Raw genomic sequence first — 8,710 nt, 5'->3', positions numbered from 1 at the left:
AAATTCCCTGTCTTAGGTCAGTTAGGATCACCACTTTATTATAAGAATGTGAAGTTTACATTCACTCAATTAGTATTTGGTAGCATTGCTTTTAAATGGTTTGACTTGGGTCAAACATTTCAGGTAGCCTTCCAAATGCTTCCCACAATAAATTGGGTGAATTTTGGCCCATTCCTCCTGACAGAGCAGGAGGCTTGTAGGTTTGGCAGGTTTGTTGGCCTCCTTGCTCGCACAAGCTTTTTCAGTTCTGCCCACACATTTTCTATGGGATTGAAGCCAGGTTCTTTGTGATGGCTACTTCAATACCTTGACTGTCTTGTCCTTAAGCCATTTGCCACAACTTTGGAAGTATGCTTGGGGTCATTGTCCATTTGGAAGACCAATTTGCTTTAACTTCCTGACTAATGTCTTGAGATGTTTCTTCAATATATCCACATCATTTTCCATCCTCATGATGCCATCTAGTTTGTGAAGTGCACCAGTCCCTCCTGCAGCAAAGCACCCCCACAACATGATGCTGCCACCCCGTGCTTCACATGATGGTCATTATGGCCAAACAGTTCTATCAGACCAGAGGATATTTCTCCAAAAAGTCCAATCTTTGTCCTCATGTGCAGTTGCAAACCGTAATCTGGCTTTTTTATGGCAGTTTTGGGGCAATGGCTTCTTTCTATCTGAGCAGCCTTTCAGGTTCTGTCGTTATAAGACTCGTTTTACTGTGGATATAGATACGTTTGTACCTGTTTTCTCCAGCATCTTCACAAGGTCCTTTGCTGTTGTTCTGGGATTGATTTGCACTTTTCGCACCAAAGTACGTTCATATCTAGGAGACAGAAGGCGTACTTGCGTACTATTTTTGTACAGATGAACATGGTACCTTCAGGGTTTGGAAATTGCTCCCAAGGATGAACCAGACTTATGGAGGTCTACAATTGTTTTTCTGAGGTCTTGGCTGATTTATTTTGATTTTCCCATGATGTCAAGCAAAGAGGCACTGAGTTTGAAGGTTGGCCTTGAAATACATCTACAGGTACACCTCCTATTGACTCAAATGATGTCAATTAGCCTATCAGAAGCTTCTAAAGCCATGACATAATGTCATGGAATGTTCCAAGCTGTTTAAAGGCACAGTCAACTTAGCGTATGTAAACTTCTGACCCACTGGAATTGTGATACAGTGAATTATAAGTGAAAAAATCTGTCTGTAAACAATTATTGGAAAAATGACGTGTGTCATGCACAAAGTAGATGTCCTAGCTGACTTGACAAAACTATAGTTTGTTAACAAAAATGTGTGGAGTGGTTGAAAAACAAGTTTTAATGACTCCATAAGTGTATGTAAACTTCCGACTTCAATTGTACATGCTGACACAGCATCATTCAAAGACTGGAATTTGATAACCCTGGTATTGGATATGACTGAAAAATAATCTCAAAGACATTCATACCTGAACAGCACCTTTATTTGCCAAGGTAGAGTACATGATCAGTGAATATATTAAATATACAGACTACAATGTAGGGATCTCATGCATGGTAATAACTACATGTATAAACAACATGCATCCTTGACACAAAGTTATATTATATTCTACTCAATCCATAGGCTTCATTAATGTCATTCAGACTGTTTTGAAGTTGATACAACTGGCTACGAGAGCTGAGGTTCATAGCTAGGTTCTGAACTAATATGTATACCAAACGTTTGGGTTCATACACAGATCGGCAAGATAGCTAGCTACACATCCATAGGCATACAGGTATTTGTTCCATCACTGCACACTAAGCAAGAACATAGCTAGCTAGCTACACATCCATAGGCATACAGGTATTTTTATCCTCCACTGTACAATAAGCAAGAACATAGCTAGCTACGTTGGACACTCAATTTGCAGTAAATGCTTTAGCTAGCTAGATTCTTTACATCCACTGTTTCACAAGACGATAGCCTGGTTTGCTGGTTGTTTCAGGTGTCCCTAAAACATGAAACAACCAGAATTACAGTTTCATACTCATGTCACAACACCCATAAAGCTAACCAGCTAACTGGCTAATGTTAGCTAGTCAGCTAGCTTGATAAATCATAATTTTTGTAAATTAACTTTACGATAAAAAAAGATATGTATAATCATTTGTCGCTACATTAACTAACATATTCCTGTCAACTGTAAATGTTTTGCATGATTCGTTATGACATTATAATCACTTCCATTTGCTTCGATTCTAGTATTTTTGTCACCCTCAACTCTTTGAGCAGTGCCGCACAGACTTTGATCTTTCCTGCACAAGCAAAGTTGTCTACTCGTACCTAGCTATATAAAGCAGTTACCTATGTCAGCATGTCTCTGACTGTTGTCATTATTGAATAACTCAGTGTAAGTAAATGTGGACACAAAGTTTGAAGCGAATGTGACTCGTTAGCCAATTCGTTCTGTCGCCAAACAGTTTTCACAGGTTAAAGCCAGAACAAATGGAATGTCAATCCCACCATCTTTACCAATATGCGGTTGTTTCTGTCTTGTCTTTTTCTACAGGTGTTTGTCCACCATGGTTGGGACTTTCCCGCTTCTATCAGTGCAGCCAATGCGGGGGCTCGTGGATGAGAAGATCCAGGTAGTTGTGAGGAATTTACCTCCAGCGCTCTCGGTGACACTGCATTCCCTTCATCACTCTGAGGATAATGACTTTTGGGAGGCATTCGGCCATTACACCAGCAACGACCAAGGCATGGTGACAGGTAAGGTTTGTGACCGCCGCCCGGGCTGACAGACAGGCTTCTTGGACGTAGTCTTGGTCTAACTTCTGTATGAAATCCCATATATACTCTTGTTTAATTCAATTACACGTTGTCCTGGTGGTCGCCAATAAGATCAGCACGCGCTGAAACATGAGATGCTGGCGGCTGGCCAATATTTTTGCCTGCTAGTTTGCCTTCTATTGTCATCAAGTTAGTACAATATCACTGTACAACACAGCAAACCTTGAGTAAAAGATAGCAAAATAGATGTTATTAAAACCAATATTGTTGTTTGTAGCTCCCTCCAGTAACCACGAGCAAAACAGTTCCTTGATTTTAACTGGTGGTTTTATTCTGTAGTTTTAGTCATAATTATCACCTTCGTGAGAACTATAAAGTAAATGAAAATACAGTTAAGCACACTCTTAAAATGTTCTTGTTTTATGAGTGACTTATTAGCAACACACGTTGAAAGGCGTGACCAAAGTTGGTCAACATCTTGGCAAAAGTGCTCCACTAGAACACGCCCAAGCAAATTAACACCAAGTTCAAAACAACTGTGAACTTTGATATCGGAAATATTCAACTTCAGTGTGTTCAAGGCAACTGGGATGAGCTCCGACTAGGAAAAAAACATTTTAAACTGTCAACTTGGAATTCCAAATCGGGAACTCGGCCTCTTTCTTAAACTCTGACTTTCATACCTGAAGATCACTGACATCATTATTCGTTTTTTTCTCAGTTGTTTTGAAAGCACCATTCAGTGTGTTTGAGAATTTAAAAAAAAAAGTTATCTTTGTTCTTTACTGGCTTGCCTAGTTAAATATATTATTGTTTACAATGACGACCTACACCGGTAAAACCCTGATGGCTCCGGGCCAATTGTGCACTGCTCTATGGGATCCCAATTACAGCTGCTTGTAATGCGGCCTGGAATTGAACCAGGGTGTCTGTAGTGATGCCTCTAGCACTGAGATGCAGTGCCTTAGACTGCTGTGCCACTCGGGAGCCCCATTTGACAGACTGACAACTCTTAAAAACGAGCTCTGACTACAAAAAAAATGTTGAATGGTCATCCAACTCCAAAGTCCAAGTCAGGAAGTCCAGCCTCTTTCTCTTTTCTGTTGTTTATGTAGTTGCTAAGGATGCCAGTCTTGGAGGAACATATGAAGGAGCAGAGCCCATGGGTCTACTGTGGAGCATGCAGCCTGTTGCAGGCAGTCGGACAGGCCTCAGGTAATACACCAATGTAACTCAATATTTGCGGTCAATTTTACATAGGATAAAACACATCATTTAGGGTGACCAGGCTCGGCTGGACAAGTCAAATAAATTCTCTCTGTCTCTCAGGTTGAGAAAGATGGATGTCCTCACTCCTATGGTGGTACACATCTCTGTGTACAGTGGGCACATGACTGAGGGCTTCAGCAAGCAGTCTCCTCTAGCGACCGTTGTCACAGAACGATGGTACATGGCACCGGGTGTGTGCAGAATTGACATCAGGGAACATGGAGTCCGAGGGACTCTCTTTTTACCCCCAGGTCCTGGACCCTTCCCTGGGGTGTTGGATATGTGGGGAGGGGGTGGGGGCTGGTGGAGTACCGCTCCTGCCTCCTGGCGTCACACGGTTTTGTTTCCATGGCGCTAGAGTACCTTTCCCATGACAAGAACAGAACCTCAGACATCGAATCAAAAACCTACTTTGAGGTGATTCTCATACTCTGTGTGTGCCTACATGCTTGTGCTTGTCTTAATGTTCAGAAACAGCCCTGAGAGGGCAGAGTCCACTCCTGTGACTCATTATCCAGACTCACTGTTATATTACATCACCTCACGTTATATTACATCACATCCGCTACATTGGATCCTACATTGTATCCTTATCACTTGAACTTGAGCTCCATCTCTCTGTTATGTAGAAAGCGTTCAGGGATTGTGCAGGAGCACCCTCTGGTGATGAAGGACAGAGTTGCTCTGTTTGGTCTCTCCTTAGGCGCGTCAGTTGCCCTCAACTTGGCAGCCTACTTCAAAGACATCAGCGTGAGCCTCTCCCTCCTACTCTCCTCTTTTTCCTCCAGATTGGAGCTTTGTATTTATAGAGTGAATTCAGATTCAGTCCTCTTTAATGTCCCAACCCTGACCATGTGCATATGCTTATGAGTTTGTTTCGTGTGTAAACAATAAATACTGTGTGTATTCCAGCCAAGATGCTGTGTGTGTATCAGTGGGAGTCACGTCCACCGGGTCAACCAGGCTTTCAGCAAAGTGTTGAACAAGTGAGTGGTGTGTGGCTGAAAAATAAACCCAAATCTGTTCAAAGTGAAGGTGGAGGTACCGTGAAGTGAAGGTACCGTGATTATCGTGAAGTGAAGGTACCGTGATTATGAAGCTTCTGACATACAGCCCAAATGAAGAAAAAGTGACTAAAAAAATAATTATTTATTGCCAGGGATGGGTATAAGACCCGATTTGATGAAGAGGGCCGTGTGGTCTGGAGAGACATCTGTCTGCCTATCCCAACCGACCTTGGAGAGAAAGTGGATGTAAGTCAACACACACAAACACGCACAGTGGGTTTGTTTACTCATTGCTGTGTCTTCTGACAGATGGGGAGGATAAAGTGTCCATTGATGTTGGTCGTCGGGGAGGATGATCAGAACTTGGCGACAGTGGAGTCTGCCAAGGATGTGAGTACACACACAACCATGATTACAAGCTACCTATGAAATCCATCATTTTCATTGACGCTGAATGTTACCTCTAACTTCTGACCTGCAGATGACCCAGATGATGCGTGCAGCGGGTAACGAGCACCTACTGACCATTCTGCAATACCCTGATGCTGGACACCTCATTGAGCCGCCCTACACACCCCACTTCAGAGCCAGCAACTTCATACAGCCTCAAACACGACAGAAAGGTACTGTACACACAACTCACACCTATAGTATACACACCTGAACTAAGATATATATATATATATATATATATATATATATATAATAAACCAATTCTTTACTTCCAATGTAACTAAAACTAATGATTGTGTGTGTGTTGCAGTGATGGTGTTGTGGGGAGGGTACACCAAGCCGCATGCCGATGCTCAGGAAGACTTTTGGGAAAAGAGCCTTAGCTTCCTACAGCAACACCTCTACCCCAGCCCTGACTCTGTCCCTAAGGCCAAGCTGTGATGTCACACCCGAGGAGCATCAGGGCCTAGTATGATTGACTAAGCTATAACTGTTAAAATAAATTAACATTTAAAATATGATAAAGTCTAAGCCTTTGGGGGATGGGAGGGTTCTACTAAGCTATCATGGAATTGTTTTAGTCATACCATAGATAATTTCGCTATTTGATTTAGAATTGTAGGACTCCCAAGCCAGGTGTATGCTACACGATTTTGGCCCCGATTTAGCTCTCCCAGACAAGTTTTTGAAATTGAAGACCAAATCCCCATGTCGTTGCCTACCTGAGGCGTTTGGCCGTCACAACGCTCATTTAATGTGAGCGGGTCAGATACACAATCTGAGGGCTACTAATCTCATCTTTGAGCAGTCCCAGACGTCCCAATATTTTCAAAATGTTTTGAGAACGGGTGATCAGCAATAGCCAATGAGAGCTCGCCAGAGAAGAAACCAGTGAGATGATGATATTTCTCATCACCCAGAATGTGAGCTACTACTACTACTACTACTACTACTACTATTACTACTACTACTACTACTCAAAGTATGCGTTTTTACTTGCCTTTAACCAAAGCGTCAAATCGTTGCAGTTCACAAACAAAGTTATTCAATTCAAAATGCTAGATATTTCAAGTCAGTATGGCAAGCGTGAATGTCTGACTGAAAACGTTTGAGGCTGCTTTGAGCCACCGCTCGTTGTAGCTATGTTAACAATCTAATCACATAATTATTTTCGCGAGACAGCGTGGTATCGAGAATCCTATGACCAAGTGAAGAATCTTGTAGTGTGTGACCCTGTCTTTCCCATGTCGTTTAGTGTGCGCACCACTACATTGTCAAGAGAAAAACGTCAGGAAAGACGGTTGTTTAATGTGAGAGGCTCAGCGAAGTTAGGATTTGGAAAGTTGTGTAGTGTACATCTGGTTTTAGGTATTATTTAAAAAATGTATTGCATAAAATATTGAATTTGGTCTTTACTACTATAGCCCATAGAAACGCATTGAATAACACATTCATAAGTGGCAAAAAGACAGTCCAAAAATGTATCATAAGGAATTTGATTTTTTTGTGAGAAGACCAATTTTCGAGATTTCTCGGTCTGACAAACACCTCAGATGTGCAATGTCAACATAGGCGGATGCGGTGGATTGAGACACACCCCACGAAAAAAAAAAACATATTTATCTTTAACAGATGGGATTTTGATGGGGATTATTATTATGTTACTTAGATTTACGCACGGGTGCATCAATATACTCTTAAGGATTAATATGTGTGAAAAGACTGAGAGTCATCAGACCAGTGGACACAGCTGTACAACATAAATTGAGGGCTGATGAGGAGTGTCCACAGTAGTGGGTCAGAGTCTCTCATTCACTGAACTGTATGAGTTTCAACCTGTCAATAGTGGTAACACCTGTGCCTTCTATTTTTTGAATCATAAGGAAATAATAGAAAATGTGTTGTTTATAATAAATCAGAGAAGAATAGAGCGCTATTTGGTCATTATTTTGCAGTTCTTCAATATATCACACTAGGATGATGAATGCACGTAGCACATGTGTAGTGGTGGGCAACAGATGAGTCCTGGGCCTGTATTCCAACATCTGAGTGGGACTGCTGATCTTGGACAAGGACTTCCCTGTCCATGTAATCTTATTCATTATGATCAGAAAGCAAGAACTGATTCATTTTCACAATATGGAGGGAGAAGGAGGAATGGAAGGAGAGAAGGATAGTGTGGAGGGAGAAGGAGGGATGGAAGGAGAGAGGGATAGTGTGGAGAGAGAAGGAGGGATGGAAGGAGAGAAGGATAGTGTGGAGGGAGAAGGAGGGATGGAAGGAGAGAGGGATAGTGTGGAGAGAGAAGGAGGGATGGAAGGAGAGAGGATAGTGTGAGGGAGAAGGAGGGATGGAAGGAGAGAGGGATAGTGTGAGGGAGAAGAGGGATGGAAGGAGAGGGATAGTGTGGAGGGAGAAGGAGGGATGGAAGTAGAGAGGGATAGTGTGGAGGGAGAAGGAGGGATGGAAGTAGAGGGATAGTGTGGAGGGAGAAGGAGGGATGGAAGTAGAGAGGGATAGTGTGGAGGGAGACTGAGGGATGGAAGGAGAGAGGGATAATGTGGAGGGAGACTGAGGGATGGAAGTAGAGAGGGATAGTGTGGAGGGAGACTGAGGGATGGAAGGAGAGAGGGATAGTCTGAGGGAGAAGGAGGGATGGAAGTAGAGAGGGATAGTGTGGAGGGAGAAGGAGGGATGGAAGTAGAGAGGATAGTGTGGAGGGAGAAGGAGGGATGGAAGGAGAGAGGGATAGTGTGGAGGGAGAAGGAGGGATGGAAGGAGAGAGGGATAGTGTGGAGGAGAAGGAGAGATGGAAGTAGAGAGGGATAGTGTGGAGGAGAAGGAGGGATGGAAGTAGAGACCTGATAGTGTGGAGGGAGAAGGAGGGATGGAAGTAGAGAGGATAGTGTGGAGGGAGAAGGAGGGATGGAAGTAGAGAGGATAGTGGGAGAGAGACCTGAGGGATGGAAGTAGAGAGGGATAGTGTGGAGGGAGAAGGAGGGATGGAAGTAGAGAGGGATAGTGTGGAGGCAGAAGGAGGGATGGAAGTAGAGAGGGATAGTGTGGAGGGATAAGGAGGGATGGAAGTAGAGAGGATAGTGTGGAGGGAGAAGGAGGGATGGAAGGAGAGAGGGATAGTGTGGAGGGAGACTGAGGGATGGAAGTAGAGAGGGATAGTGTGGAGGGAGAAGGAGGGATGGAAGTAGAGAGGGATAGTGTGGAG

The 8,710-nt window shown here is 43.2% G+C and overlaps 1 pseudogene; it reads left to right on the top strand.

The window, feature by feature from the left end:
* Positions 1–2,540: 2,540 nt before the first annotated feature.
* Positions 2,541–5,928, top strand: LOC121839759 (annotated as a pseudogene).
* The last annotated feature ends 2,782 nt before the right edge of the window (positions 5,929–8,710 follow it).

The sequence above is a fragment of the Oncorhynchus tshawytscha genome, linkage group LG17 (assembly GCF_018296145.1).
Source record: "Oncorhynchus tshawytscha isolate Ot180627B linkage group LG17, Otsh_v2.0, whole genome shotgun sequence".
Lineage (NCBI taxonomy): Eukaryota > Metazoa > Chordata > Actinopteri > Salmoniformes > Salmonidae > Oncorhynchus > Oncorhynchus tshawytscha.
This window is presented reverse-complemented; position numbering and strand designations above follow the sequence as displayed.